Source organism: Mastigoproctus giganteus, chromosome 1 (genome assembly GCF_048544385.1).
Source record: "Mastigoproctus giganteus isolate SK-2022 chromosome 1, ASM4854438v1, whole genome shotgun sequence".
NCBI classification, from domain to species: domain Eukaryota; kingdom Metazoa; phylum Arthropoda; class Arachnida; order Uropygi; family Thelyphonidae; genus Mastigoproctus; species Mastigoproctus giganteus.
Genome location: NC_143575.1, coordinates 234,688,901 through 234,704,636, shown reverse-complemented (window position 1 = coordinate 234,704,636; position 15,736 = coordinate 234,688,901). Strand labels below are relative to the sequence as shown.

The 15,736-nt window shown below is 39.1% G+C and overlaps 1 protein-coding gene across 1 annotated transcript in view; it reads right to left on the bottom strand.

Moving 5' to 3' along the window:
• LOC150091651 (sushi, von Willebrand factor type A, EGF and pentraxin domain-containing protein 1-like) overlaps nt 1-15,736 on the bottom strand; it is a 183,168-nt gene that overhangs the window by 48,999 nt on the left and 118,433 nt on the right. The window lies entirely within an intron of this gene.

The following is a 15,736-nucleotide window of genomic DNA, read 5'->3' as shown; positions in this document are numbered from 1 at the left end:
AACAAAGCTCTGGTAAAGTTTGTCATCACAAAACACTGAATAAAGAAAAGGTTGTGGCTTCTTCGGGAAAGGTTATGGGCATCTCGTTTTTTTTTTTTTTACTTTCAAGGAATGGTTTACCATCATGTTGGGCCACATCATACAATTATTACAGAACTGTACTGCACACTTTGTGGGTGCATTCATCGCAAATGACCACAACAGTGGATGGATTCTGCATCACAACAATCAGAGAACTTCCTTGAACTGTCATTGAATACTTAGCCAGCATTAATGTCATATTCCTCATCCACTGTACAGCCCTGACCTTGCAATTTTATTTTTTCCAAGTTAAAGAAAGCATTGTGAGAGAAATGTTTTCAGTCATCAGAAGAAGTTGTAAAAACATCAGAGGGAATTCTCAAATGCATGTCAAAAAATAGCTTCCACCATGTTTTTGAAGTATAGAAATGGAGTAAGTGCATGTCATCAAGTGGGGAATTATTTGAAAAGGACTATCAAAATATGAATGATTAATAAAGATATGTTACGAAAAAAAAAAGCATTATGAACAGCCCTCGTATATGTTGTCCATTGGTATGATCACAATTTTCTTCGTATCAGATAAATACTGTAGACTTTCATGGAGCTTCTTAGTTGATCTGGTCTTGGGGAAGATGGATAATCTTTCCTGAAAGGAAAGGAATTCTTGAGAAAGGTATTATTAGCATTAGTGGAGGCATACGATGCAAGAAAGCAAGCTTATACAACATCAGTCAAAAAAACCTTCCCATTACACCCATCCATTCACTACAAAAGTTTGTCCAGTTCTTCCTTGAATTTATTTAAGCTGTCAACTTTCATGATGACAGATGGAAGTTTATTCATTCCAGCAATCAACAACCTGCTAGCTAAAAGCAAATTTCTGCAACTGTCTTTCCTCAATTTTGTATTACTATTAGCAATGGCCACATAGTGCAAGGAAGCCTATGGCTTATGCTGCACCAGCCAAAAAAAAAAAAAAAAAAAAAAAAAAAAATGAATAAAGCCATAATAAGAAAATTTAAAAAAATAAATAATTAATAAAAGGAAAGGAAATAGAAAACCTATGCATTTTCCTCCGCCTGTAGGTAACTGTCCACCTCACCTTTGAATTTCCCCAAACTGTCATCCTCTACCACTCATATAGGTAACTTATTCCAGTAATTTATAACTTGCTGGCTAAAATACAACTTCCTGCAGTCCAGTCTAAACATCTCCCCCAGTAACTTGAATTTATGGCCCTTAGTTCTAGAATCATTTATAACCGTGTAAATTTAATTCTCATTCATTTTACTATTGCCTTTTAGAGTCTTAAACACCTCAATCAAGTCACCTCTAAGGTGCCTAGAAGCTGTGCAACCAACATATTCAAAGTCTTTCCTCATAAGGATGTCCTTTTACCAATCCAGGCAAGTTACCCATCTCTGGACCCTTTTAAGAAGCTCGATATCTTTTTTTTTTTAGGTGCAGTCTCCACACTTGAACACAGTATTCCAACAGCTTTATATTACGTGACTATGACGTTCTTATCTATACTAGCAAACGTTTGATAAATCATCGATAGGACACCAATGGCCTTATTTGCAACTTGTCTACAATACTCGGAGAACTTCATGTCTCCCCGTATTGTAACACCCAAGTCTCTTTCCTTCACTACTGGTTTTAGTTCAACTCCACCAAGTGTATAAGTTATTTTGTGGTTACTGTTCCCCGGATGTAATATCTTACACTTTGCTAGATTAAAGCATAGCTGTCATTTTTTTGATCATCCCTGAAGGGATGATCGATGTCATATATGAAAATCAAAAACAATAGTGGTCCTAATACTGACCCTTGGGAACCCAACTTCTCACATCAACCCAATCTGAGGAATAACTATTTATTGCAACCCTTTGCTTAATGCCTGAAGTCATCTTGCTATCCATCTAAGGATCTTCCCTGTGATTCTAATATGTTCCAGTGTATAATGATGACATGATGAGAGCCTTGTCGATCAAATCAGCCCTGGAAAGATTGCGCAAGGCTCAAGGGGTAGAATTTTTTTCAGCTTGGTCTGTACTTATTAACAGGACAGACTGCTTCTACAGGGATGGGATACACTTAAATAGAAATGGTGCAAGAATATTTACTGATGCTATCGAGGCAGTGTTAGATGGGTCGGAAAACTGCTAGCTTGGGGGATACAAGGACTAATAGATTAACTGGCAGAGATGAAAGTGATCCTAGCACTGCTTCTATTGGAATGAGCAGAAGCCTGGAAAACAAGATGCAGGATATTTCAGAGACTGCTGGGAGTCATTACAGTACAAGTAAACACATGGGTTGTGTTAGGGTAGCTAAGAATAGGAACAGGTGCAAGTATACTTGCGTGTACACCAATGCTAGGAGATTGGTAAATAAATTTGATGAATTTGAGGTATTGCTCAAAGCATCAAAGGCGGATATTGTTGGGATATCAGAGACGTGGTGTCACACAGATATAAGGACTGAAGAACTGGAATTTGGGGAGTACAATGTCTACAGAAAGGATAGACAAGACAGGAAGGTAGGAGGGGTTATGCTATTAGTTAAGAAACACATAAAATCCAAGGAAGTAAAGCCAGTCGACATCGCTGGACAGTGCAGTGTCGAGTCAGTTTGGTGTGACATAAGCATTGGGAGATCAAAATTGAGAGTAGGAGTGTGCTATAGGCTTAATGACTCTGATGAGTATAATAAGAAACTGTACAGGGAAATAGAGTGGGCCAGTAAATCAGAGAGTCTTATAATGGGGGATTTTAATTTCCCAGATATTGACTGGAATTTGTGGGTTGGTCACTCACACACTAGCAAGGCTTTTGTGGATTTATTGGATGATTGTTTTCTACATCAGCATGTTCGGGAGGCAACTAGAGGGAGTAATACCCTTGATTTGATTATCAGTAGTGATTCTTCATGCATTAAGAATCTGCAGATAAAGGAACCACTAGGTAGCAGTGATCACAGTGTGCTGAAGTGGGATTTACTCAAAGAGGTAACTACCATCAGGGATAAAGGGAAGGGTTATTGCTTTCGTAAAGGCAACTACGATGGTTTGAGACAGTATTCAAATTCTATACAGTAGGACCAACTGATGATGTTACCAACAGCAAATTCAAAATGGGAAGCATTCAAAGAACTTACCTTGGAAGCTACTAGGCTTTATATACCAACTAAGAAATATTGTTCAAGGTTTAGGCCTAAATGGATGTCAGAAGAACTAATGAGACATATGGCAGAGAAGAAAAATGCATGGGATACATATAAATTAACATGTGACACAGAAGCCTATGATAGATATAAGCTGGTCTGTAACCAAGTCACAAAGGAGGTTAGGCAGGCAAAGGCAGATTATGAGAAATCTTTGGCAAAGGATGCAAAGAAAAACAGCAAAGAGTTCTTTACTTATATAAACTCTAAAAGGAAGGGGATGAATCAGATTGGTCCACTTGATATCGATGGTTAAACTGTTGATAATCCTGCTCAAGTAGCTAACAAACTAAATGAATATTTTGCATCGACATTCACACATGAGGAGTTATTCAGTGAGGGGAATGCCAGAGGTGTATTCAACTCTGGCAGTAGGCTAGATAATCTTGTAATAACTGAGAGTAAAGTGGAGGATAAATTGTTGAAGATAAACACAAGAAAGGCACCTGGGGTGGATGGGATCTATCCAGTTATATTAAAGGAGGCAGCAAAGGAAGTAAGCAAACCCTTAGCCATAATTATGAGAGCTTCCTTGGACTCAGGGAAGGTACCCATAGACTGGAGATGTGCAAATGTGACCCCAATTCACAAAGGAGGATCAAAGGCTGACACAAGTAATTATAGACCTGTGAGTTTTAACTTCTGTTCCAGGAAAATTAATGGAGGCACTGGTTAAAGAAGCACTGCAGGATCATCTAGACAAGACTTCAGTTATAGCTCAAACACAGCATGGTTTTGTTAAGGGGAAGTCTTGCCTGACCAATTTTATTGGATACTATGATGCAGTCACAAAAGAACTGGATGCAGGGAATAACTTTGATATTATATACTTGGATCTTAGAAAGGCTTTTGATACTGTTGCACAAATTGGAGCAGTGTGGCATTGGAGGAAAATTGCTGCTATGAATAAAGGGTTGGTTGAGGGGGAGAAGACAGAGAGTGGTAATCAATGGACACTGCTAATCATGGACTAATGTTATTAGTAGAGTCCCTCAGGGTTCAGTTTTGGGTCCATTATTGTTTTCTGTATTTATAAATAATATTGATGATGGTGTATCAAGCTTAATGTCCAAGTTTGCAGATGATACAAAGGTTGGCAGAGTTGTTAAGGACTGACGCTATGCTGCTGCAATAAGATCTGGAAAGGTTGATCAGATGGACTGAGTGGTAGCAAATGAAGTTTAGCATTGACAAATGTAAAGTACTACATATGGGAAACAGCAACCCCAGAGCAACGTATCAACTCGGTGGTACTACACTGACAGTGGTAGGGAATGAAAAGGACCTGGGGGTAATTGTGCAGGCAGATATGAAGTTCTCTCAGCAGTGCAGATGGGCTGCAAGAGTAGCTCATGGTGTCTTGTCAATGATATACAGGAGTTTTTCTAGCAGGGATAAGGAGGCGATTATTCCCTTGTATAAGGCAATGGTCAGGCCACACCTTGAGTACTGTATACAGGTCTGGAGGCCTCATTTCAAGAAGGATGTAGAGCTGCTGGAACTAGTACAGAGAAGGGCAACAAGATTAGTGAATGGAACAAAGGGTTGCTCTTACGAAGAAAGGCTTAAGTTTTGCAAATTACAGTGTCTGGAGACTAGGCACCGGCGAGGTGATCTGATAGAGGTGTATGCCTTGAATCGTTTTAGCATGCTCAATGCTGATGGGATTATTCCTCTTGCTCAGAATAATCACCTGAGAGGGTATAAATTCAAATTGAGGAAAGACAGATGTAGGATAGACGTGCGGAAATTTGCCTTTAGCCAGCGGGTAGTTGGTTGGTGGAACAGACTTCCATCCCTTGTTGTGGAAGTTGATAACCTAAATAAATTTAAGGCTCAGCTGGACAGGTATTTCGAACGAACGGAGGGGTGAAGTGGAAGTTTTTTTTTTTTTTTTTGGCTGATGCTGCATAAGCTTGCTTTCTTGCATCATATGCCTCTACTAATGCTAATGCTAATAAAGTAACCACTCATGCGGGACTGAGTCAACCTATGCATTTCCCTCCTCCTGTAAGTAACTGTCCACATCACCTTTGAATTTCCCCAAACTGTCAGCCTCTACCACTTGTATAGATAACTTATTCCAGTTTTCTGACCATCCCTGAAGTCTATCTAGGTCACTCTGAAGAAGCTCTGTTGAAATGTCACATGCTTTGTTGAAATACAAATAAACAATGCCGAAATTATTCCCTAAATCTAGCTCGTGAGTGACCTGTCAAAATAGGTAACCAGATTTTTAAACATTATTTTCCATTTACAAAACCATGCTGCATATCCTTCAGAATTCAATTTCTATCTAAATGAACCTGAATTTCACCCAATGATCATTGCCATCATGATTTCCCTACTATTGAAGTTAGACTGACTGACATCAGTAATATCTCACTTCACTCTTAAAAAGCACCCTTATGTATTGGAGATATGTTGGCACTTTTCCAATCCACTGGAACCTCTCCTGAGTCCAGTGATGCTCTCATAATTAGCCTCAATATTTCAATGCACTCACTTGCCACCTCACTTAAATTTGTAGGGTATATGCCATCAACCCCACGAGCCTTACTCGCCTGTAGTCTCAAAAGTTTTTTCATTAAATAATCATGTGAAATGTCAATGTCATTAATTACATATTTTTCAACTTCACTCCCATACTTTCTCTTTGACATAAAGGATTTGTCTTCTGTAAATATAGTTGCAAAATAACTGTTGAGTTCATCTGTAACATCAGCTGGGATATCTAATACTATCCCACGTCCATTACATAAGGGTCCGATCTGGTTTGTCCTCTTCTTTGCATTTATATATGTGAAGAATTCCTTATCCCTCTCTCTTTGCCAGCGATTTCTCATAATGTGCCTTTACCAGCCTAACCTTTTCTGTGGCACTATTACAGATCAATTTGTAGCTGTTAAAGGCTTCAGTACTTTTTATTGCCCTATAACTGTTCCATGCCTTCTTTTCTGGCCAAGTAATCTGCCAACTTCATTATTCATCCAACCCGGAATCCTCCTCATGGAGTATTTTTTAATGGTATATACGCATTCAAGGCTTCTCTGACTAATGTTTTAAGGTATACCATAATTCAATTGTATTCGCTCTCTGTACGATATCTACCCAGTTAATGGAGGCCATGTACCTTAAGGCATCATAATTTCCTTTTCTGAAATTATAACCCATTCCTTTGCCTTTATCTACTGCTACCTCTCCCTCTCTCTCTCTCTCTTCATCGTCTACCGTAGAACTCCGTGATCACTTCCTGCTACTGGTTCCTGTATTGTCAGGCCTATTATGTCATCTGGTTCATAGGTGATCAGATCTAGAATATTTTTTCCCCCTACTACTTTCCCTTACATGGTACAAATAAAAATCATGGAGTTGGTTTAAAAATTTTATGGAGTTTCCATGTGGAGTTTCCTTCCCATTTGCTCCAATCAGTAGAGGCAAATTAAAATCACCCATAAGACATTCACACTTGCTTGCCCATTCCATTTACATCTTCATAATCACCTGGCCTGTAGATTACTCCTACTCTCATTATACCTTTGCTTCCAACTATCTCACATCATACAGATTCCATACCTGCAAAACGTTTGAATCTGAGCAAGCTTTCGTCTTGCTCAGGCTGCTTTTGATAAGAAGCATGACCCCATCACCCTTCTCTCTGCCCTATCTTTCCTAAATACATTGTAGATCAACCTTGGACCTCCTAATTAAAACAGAAAACAACGTACGGAATTCTTTCATTAGAAAAGAACATTTAGTCATGATATGTTTCGATATCTAGATAGCCTATGATACAGCCTCGTGGCATGTCATTCTCCGGGATATATACACTGATGAGACAAAACATTATGACCAGCGAGTCGTTATGCAAATCGAAGCAACTGCAGGTGAACTATGAGGGGTGCGCCAGTTGGGACATGGTATAAAAAACACCCGATACTGAGCTCCATTAATCAGTGTTACTCTTGTTCTTCAGATGGGAAAGGCAGTGGACTTAAGCGAGTTTGACAAAGGCCAAATTGTAATGACCAGACAACCGGGTTAGAGCATATCCAAAACAGCATGGCTGGTGGGATGCTCATGGTCAGCTGTGGTTAGTACCTACCAAAAGTGGTCCCAGAAGGGAAAACCCACGAACCACCTGTGAGGTGTTGGACAGTGAATGCTCTCCCAGATGATATGTGGCAACAGAAGGGCGACTGTGGCACAACTAGCTGGTGATGGGAGTAATGTGTCACAACACACAGTACATTGAACCCTTTTGCAAATGAAACTGCATAGCCACAGGCCGCTCCGAGTGCCCATGCTAACCACAGTTCACCGGCAACAGTGCCTACAATGGGCATGCAAGTATCGAAACTGGACCTTGAGTGATTGGAAGGTCGTCTGGTCCGATGAATCATGTTTTCTGTTGCACCATGTTGACAGCTGGGTATGTGTGCATTGTTTACCTGGGGAAGTGATGGCGCCTGGATGCACTGAAGGCCGAAAACATGCCAGTAGCGGCGGTGTCATGCATGCTTTGGGCGATGTTCTGCTGGGATAACCTGGGTACAGTCATCCATGTGCCGGGCACTCTGACATCTACCACCTACCTAAAGATCATCACGACCAGGCACACCCTTTCATGGTAACAGTCTTCCCCTCTGGTGGTGCCATCTTTCAGTAGGATAATGTGCCATGCCACACCGCCCAGATTGTTTGAGACTGGTTCGCAGACCATGAGGAAGACTTCCAGATATTGCCCTGGCTTCCAAATTCCCAGACATCAACCCCATCGAGCATCTGTGGTTTTTGTTGGAACAGTAGCTCCGATCTGCGGCATCTCAACCACGGACCCTACAGGAGTTAAAGGATCCGCTGGTTACATGTTGGTACCAGATACTACAAGAGACATTTAGAAATTTTGTAGCATTCATGCCTCACTAGGTATGAGCTGTTTTGGCTGCACGGGGAGAACCAACATCATATTAGGTAAGTGGTCATGATGTTTGGCTCATTGGTGTATAGCCCCAGGGGCTCAACATCTGGTGAGTAAGGGTTTGACACACCCAGGGTCCTGAGCTGGATATCATCATTCTTCTCTTTCTTGGTGATTCCTTTCTACCTTTTCTCTCTCTCTCTCTCTCTCTTTCTCTCTCAGTGGTGTATTCGAGCCGGAACAACGTTCCAGTACTTTTTTCTAAATGTCATAATAGAAAATCATTAAATTTATACACCTAATATTATGAAACAATGGCATAATCAAAGGGGATGGAGAAATATCTATTTTACCCATTGCTACTAAAATATATATTAATAGTAATCTTTAAAATTAATAGATTAATTTAAAAATTTATTTAAAGACAAAAATATAAATATCGCAATGAAACTTGAACGTTTCTTACTAAAGTACAATGTGTTAGATAAAGAGATCCAACGAATGAGATATACTGTGATGCGTGTGAATGCTGCATTTTGATTCGTCATGAGCTGAACGCTAGAACTTGTTGTTCTATGAACTGTGAGTCTGAAATCTGATTCAGTTACTGTACAGTCGATGTTATCATATAGTCTTCTGGAGAACGAGCGTTCCGGTACTATTTTGTTTTAGCAATACACCTCTGCTCTCTCTCAGGGTAACTTGGAAATTATTTTTTTTCCAGTGCAGCATAAGCCTCAGACTTCCTTGCACCATATGGCTAATAATAATAATAACGTACCATACTGAAACTCATCACAGCCTATTTCTGGGTGGCACCGTATATTGGAGTATGGCCGCCCTATTATGTTAGCGTTATTTGTCCTAACCAGCAGTTCGAATTCACTCTTTTTGTTGACGACACTTCTAACATTACTGTAAAAACAATTGACTTAGTGTTCTTGTATGATTAACTATCCCGACACACCCCTTAAAGTTATTTAAGCTCGCTCCCCTGGCATTAGCTTCTCACTCATTTGAAATGTTTCTGCTCTCAGAAGATCTTGCTACGGTAATATGTTCTGTTCAGAACCTGCCCCAGGTCTATCAGCACCCTATGCGAGATTTTTTTTGTGCGCCCTTTCCGACTTCATATCGCGACTTGAAATTTACAGCAAATCAGTGAATTTGCTGGGAATTTTGTACCCCCTAAATTTTGGGTGCCTGTGCGGTGAGCACCAGTTGATTGCCCTGATGCCGGCCCTGATTCTGCTGCCGTTAGAAAGAAGAACTCTTGAGGTATGTGCAAGCGTTACTTTGACCAGCATTATCAGATAAACACGTATCTACATTACCCTTGTCCCCCCCCCCAAAAAAAAACTAGCAGTTTCCCTGAATCTTTAAGGTTTCCTCAATAGTACTGGCAAAAACCCTTTTGCACCACCTTTGTTTAAATGTTTCCCGTGTCTACAAAACAAATTCCTCCATCTCCAAGTGCAGGCCAAGCTGATAAAAAATTACCCCCAAAAGCCTTGCAGAGATCTTGAAGTCTTGAGTTAAACAAGGCTTTCAGCATATAAACGCCCCCATCATGTCCGGGCAGAATTGCATAAACATAGACATTGTGATCTAACTTGCGGCATTTCTTCAGCATGGTTTATACTTGTCTAACAAATCTTGTGTGCTTAATATTATTTATCCACACATGAATAATAATATTCTCTTTACCCTCCTTAAAATCTGACAAACTCTTGGTGACATCATTGTTTCTCCTGGCAGACATACCCTGGACCATACTTACGCTTCTTGGGGCCCAAGGCACTAAGCTCTTGAGCAGCCCCATTAAAATTTCTACATAAATAAATATAATCATAAAAACAATTATTTTTGCCGATCTGTTTAAAAACAAAACAACGTTTACAAACGTTGCAATACAGCGAAATATAAAGAACAATACTGAACTTAACCCCGGGGCTCACATCTGGAGAGTATGGGCTTGGCACACCCAGGGTCCTGAGCTGGATATCATCATTCTTCTCTTTCTTGGTGATTCCCTTCTACTTTTGACTCTCTCTCTCTCTCTCTCTCTCTCTCTCACAGGGTTACTCGGGAACTTTTTTTTTTCCTTTCATTGCATCATATGGATATTAATAATAAACTGTCGCAACAGCCTGTGAGGGTATGATGACCAGCCGTACGGCTTTGACAGATGATCATATCGTTAGCGAATCGACTTCCATTACCGTGTTTTTAGCTTTCGTGACCAGCGTCCGCTGCCCTTTCACAAGTAGCTCCTCATTTCGCGTCACGATGCTGGGTGAACACCATAAATTTGGTCCCCCACCAGAATCGAACCTTTACCGCCTGCACTGAACTACGGGAGAGCCCAACAACAATAAAGTATAATACACAAATAAGTACGACAGATTAGTGTAATTACTAATTTTGTTACAAAAACTATATCAAAAATTGTGTTACAAAAACTATATCAAAAATCGTGTTACAAAAATATTATAAAAATATTCATATATTGTTTATTAGCAGTAAATAATACCAAGTAAAATAATACCATTATAAAACAGTAATGCAATAGCTAAATTATGAGTGCTTACAATTTATTTCCATAAATATTTTTTCATTAGCTTTACCTTGGCAAAAATATCTATTAAATCTTCATAATTAATGCTATTTACTAGTTTCAATTCAACAAAAATAACACTAGTTTATAAATTAAAGTTTGTTCACTGGGATTTGAATTTCAATAGGTCCTACTGCCGAATTATGTTGCTGTGATTTCAAATATGACTTAGATTATTTTCTATCACATCCAGATACATCACAATTTAAGAAATAAAAAAGTATTGTTTTTAACGAAAGTATATAATTATTGTATTTCATCATCATCATCAGCCATTTTCAATCCACTGCAGGATGAAGGCCTCTCCTACAACTTTCCAGTTCCTTCTGTTTTGAGCACTGGCCATCCATTTACTACCCACAAACTCATGAATTTCATCTATCCATCTCCGCCTTTGTCTTCCAGGTTTTCTTCTAGCTCCTCTTGGGTTTCTGTTATTTTCTTAGTCCATCTGTCACCATATCTTCGAGCTATGTGCCCTGCCCATGACCATTTTAGTTCTTTAGTTTTGATAAGAATATCCTTTACTTGAGTTTGCTGCCTAATCCACTTGTTTCTCTTCTTATCTAACAGATTCCCAATCTGATTTCCAATATAATTCTTTCCATTTTTCGCTGTGTAGTTCTCAGCTTCTCTTCCATTCTTTTGGTGAGTGCCCAAGTTTCATTTCCATAAGTCATGGTGGGGAGTATACATTGGTTCATTATTTTACGTTTCATTCAAACTGGGATATTGCTCCTCAGTATATTTCTCTATATTTCCTGAATGCTATCGATCAAAAATTTATTCTTCTCTTGACTTCCAGCCATTTATCATTATTACAGCTAATAACTTGTCCCAGATAAGTATATGACTCCACCTTTTCAATTACTGCTCCTTCAATCATTATTTCCCTTTCTGTGGCATACTTGTTCATCATTACATTTGTTTTAGCCATATTCATCTTTAGTCCAAAATCCTTACTAACTCTGCATAACTGATTAAGATTTTCCTCTAATTCTTTGGGATCGTGGCTTATGACGACAATGTCATCTGCAAATCGTAAATGGTTTAGGTACTCTCCATTCACATTGACTCCTTTCTGCGACCAGTCTAATCTTCTGAAAGCTTCCTCAAGGACAGCAGTAAACATCTTCGGAGATATTGTGTTTCCTTGTCGAACTCCTCGATTTAAAATTTCCTACTGTCTTTGTCTAGTCTAATAAAGGAGGTAGCACTCTCATATATTTTCTTCATAATCATAATATGTGGGGTATCTATGCCTTGTCTTTCCAGTGCCCGAAACATTGCCTTATGCTGTATGGAGTCAAATGCCTTTTCATAATCCACAAATGCCAGGCATAATGGTGTTTTTTATTCATTTGCTTTCTCCATTAGCTTTGATATTACGTGAAGGTGATCCATAGTTGAGAATCCTGGCCTAAAGCCAGCTTGCTCTTTCGGTTGATTCTCATCAAGTATTCTTTCTAATCTGTTAGTAATGACCCTTGTGAACAACTTGTAGATGTGGGATAACAAGCTAATTGGTCTATAATTTCCAATTTCTGATTTGTCTCCTTTCTTATGCAGCAAAACTCTGATCGCATTATTCCACTGCTTAGGCGTCACACCTTTTCTAATGCACTTTGTGAAGAGCCTTGCCAGTTTTTGTGTTATGTCTCTTCCTCCCAATTTTAACAACTCTACAGTAACTTCATCTTCCTCCGGGGCTTTTTGATGCTTCATTTTCTTCAATGCATGTTCTACCTCATCAGGAAGAATATCGGGTATGTAGTATGTGTTGCTAATTTGCAATCCATCTTCCCCACTGCTGGCATCATTCGCTCGCTCCTTGTATAATTCTCTATAGTAGTCTTCGGCTATTTTAATTATGCCTTCTCTGCTGTTTATAAGTACACCATCGCTATTCTTCAGTTTCAGTATCATTTGTCTTTCTGTATTACTGCTCGTGGCTGCTGACTTAAATACTTTGTTTTCCCTTAAATCCTTAAATCCTTGTTCTAATTTTCTTGTGTTAAATCTTCTTATGTCCTCTCTGAGTCTCTTTCTAATAGCTTTGCATAACTCAGTATACTCAATTTTCTCCTTTTCAGTGTTTATCTTGCTCTTCATTTGTCATCTTTTGTTCATCATAAGTGTTTCTTGACTAATTTTTTCTTCTTTGGATTTCTTTTCCACTATAGGTTTCTTGGGCTTTATCACTTTCAGAAAGTTGTAATATTCCTCATCGATATCTTGGTCTGGAGCTCAAGTCTCCAGAAGCTCAAACGTTTTCTTAAATTCCAGTACATACTGCTTTTTTCTCCTCTTCTGTTATCTCAAAGACCTTCATATTATTTACTCAAGTCAGTTTTTTCCTTTCTCTTCCTACATCTATATCAAGTGTGCATCTTACCATTCTGTGGTCACTTCCAACATTTCCTTATTCAGGACGGTAACATCATTCACTATATATCTTCTGTTAGTGAGAATGAAGTCGATTTCATTAGTTGTTAATCCATTTGGACTCTTCCATGTCCTCTTTCTGTTCACCCTTTTCTTGAAAAAAGTGTTCATTACTGACAATCCTTGAGATTCTGCAAATTCCACAAGTCCTTCATCTCTTTCATTTCTTTCACCAATTCCAAAATTTCCTATAGTTCCCCCTTCTGCACTGTTTTGTCTTTTTCAACCTTAGCATTGAAGTCCCCCATAATAATAGTGTAGTGGGTTTTCTGCTCATCTAGAAGACTCAATTTCGGTGTACATTTCTTCAACCTCTTCATCATCATGGCTCGATGTTGGTGCATAAATCATTATAACCTTTAGCTTGTACCTCTTAGAAATCTTGAGTATTAGTCTTGACACCCTTGGTGATGTTCTTTTGAATTCCAAAATGTTGTTTTTTAAATCTGTATGGACTAGAAATCCAACTCCACCTTCACTCCTTTCACTGTTTCCCTTGGTGTACAGCAGATTTCCACTTGATAAACTTATAAGTGATTGATTTCTTCTTCTTGTTTTAGCCAAACTGATGATATTCCAATTCACATTTTCTAATTCATTTTCGAGCTCTAATATCCTGTCTTCACCGATGAGTGATCTTACGTTATAACAGGCCAAGTTCAGTTTCCGTGCATGGCAGCCTGGTCGTACCCAGAGATTCTTAGCACCCTCTGCTTCCACTCTGATCCTCCCGTTGCCGTAAGAGGGCGAGTGAAAGCTGCTGGGGACTGAGGGCCATTTGTTTTGTTGTGCTGTCATATGCTGGAGGGTTTGGTCTTTTCCTCTTCACGCTGACCAGGCATCTTGAAGAGAACCACTCTACACGTTCGTTGCCACCTAAGTGAAGTAACAGGGCTTACCGTCGAGAAGGTGTGCATGAGTGGATTTTAGGGAGGCAGGCCAACCGGACTTCTCCTAAATCTTCTGTAATAGAGAGATATTGGATCCATCAGTGTTTTAGGCTGTGTCTGGTAACACACAGGATACCTGTTCCCCTCTAAGCCTATTGTATTTAGTAATGACAAATTGATAGGATTACATTTTCATATATCAAAAAAAAAAAACACGTAAATACTAACAAGTTATTATTATTATTAGCCACATGGTACAAGGAAGCCTGAGGCTTATGCTGCATCAGCCAAAAAAAAAAAAAAATTCCCCGAGTTACCCCCTGAGAGAGAGAGAGAGAGAGAGAGAGAGAGAAGTATAAAGGAATCACCAAGAAAAAGAAGAATGATGATATCCAGCTCAGGACCCTGGGTTTGCCAATCCCATACTCACGAGATGTGAGCCCCCTGGGTTAATTAATCAAAATTCTGAAACTTTCATTAATCAGGCCTTCCTCTCTTTTTTTTTTTTTTTTAAAAATAACGTTTAATCGTTTTTCTTTTATGTAGACTGCCAGGTTTCTCTCTTTTTAAACACCAGCAGTAGTCGGCTATCATGCTTGTATTCCACCTTCCCTGATACCTCTGCTCCATTTCCTTTATGTCCTGATGGAATCTCTCCCCTTGTTCTTCTCTCATCTATGCAAGATTTTCGGGGGAAAAATCAAGATGGGCATGCAAAAAGTGAATTTTGATGCTCATATTGCAATCTAAATTGCGAAGATTTTCGAGCATATTTTGAATAATTTTCTCATAATCCTGTGATTTCCTAGAAAGTTTTCCAATACACTTTTAAAAGTAATCCAGGCTTCCCTTTCAACGTCAGTCATAGTAGTTTCAAACTGACTGTCTAAAACCAATTTTCTAATTTCGAGACCAATGAAGATACCCTCCTTAAGTTTTGCGTCAGATAAACCGGGAAATTTACTGCAAAGGTACTTAAAGCAGTTGCCATCCTTATTCAATGCTTTAAGAAATTGTTTCATTATGTCTAACTTGATATGCAGTGGAGGTAAAAGTATTTTATCTGGCTTCACCAAACTTTCGTGCACAATATTTTATGACCCAGGTGTAAGATTGTGCCTCCGAGGCCATTGCTTCTTTGCCCAATACAGCGCTTTAGCTCTGTTGTTCCATTCACGAATAAAGCGTGGCATACCCACCCTGTTGCCCCAACAACATACATAACACTTTTAAGTCTCCACATAGTTGCCATTCGTGATCTTGATATTTAATTTTCTCCAGAAGCAACTTTAGATTGTCATAAGTTTCTTTTAAGTAGACTGAATGAGCAACTGGCACAGATGTGTACTTATCTCCATTATTCAAGAGAACACCTTTTAAACTAGTCTTAAAATAGTCTCCATCTATTAGGAACATATGATGGAGCTCCTAAGGCACTTATTAAACCAGCGATATCACTGCAATATACGAGAGGACCTTCTTGTGAAAAATACTGTATAAACTCCCTTTCACGATTTCTGTACCAGGAAAATGATGTACCTGGAGCAAGTAAGTTCTTCGCTTGAAGTCTGAATCCCAGAATTTCAGCAGCATACTTTGGAAGACCTAAGTCCT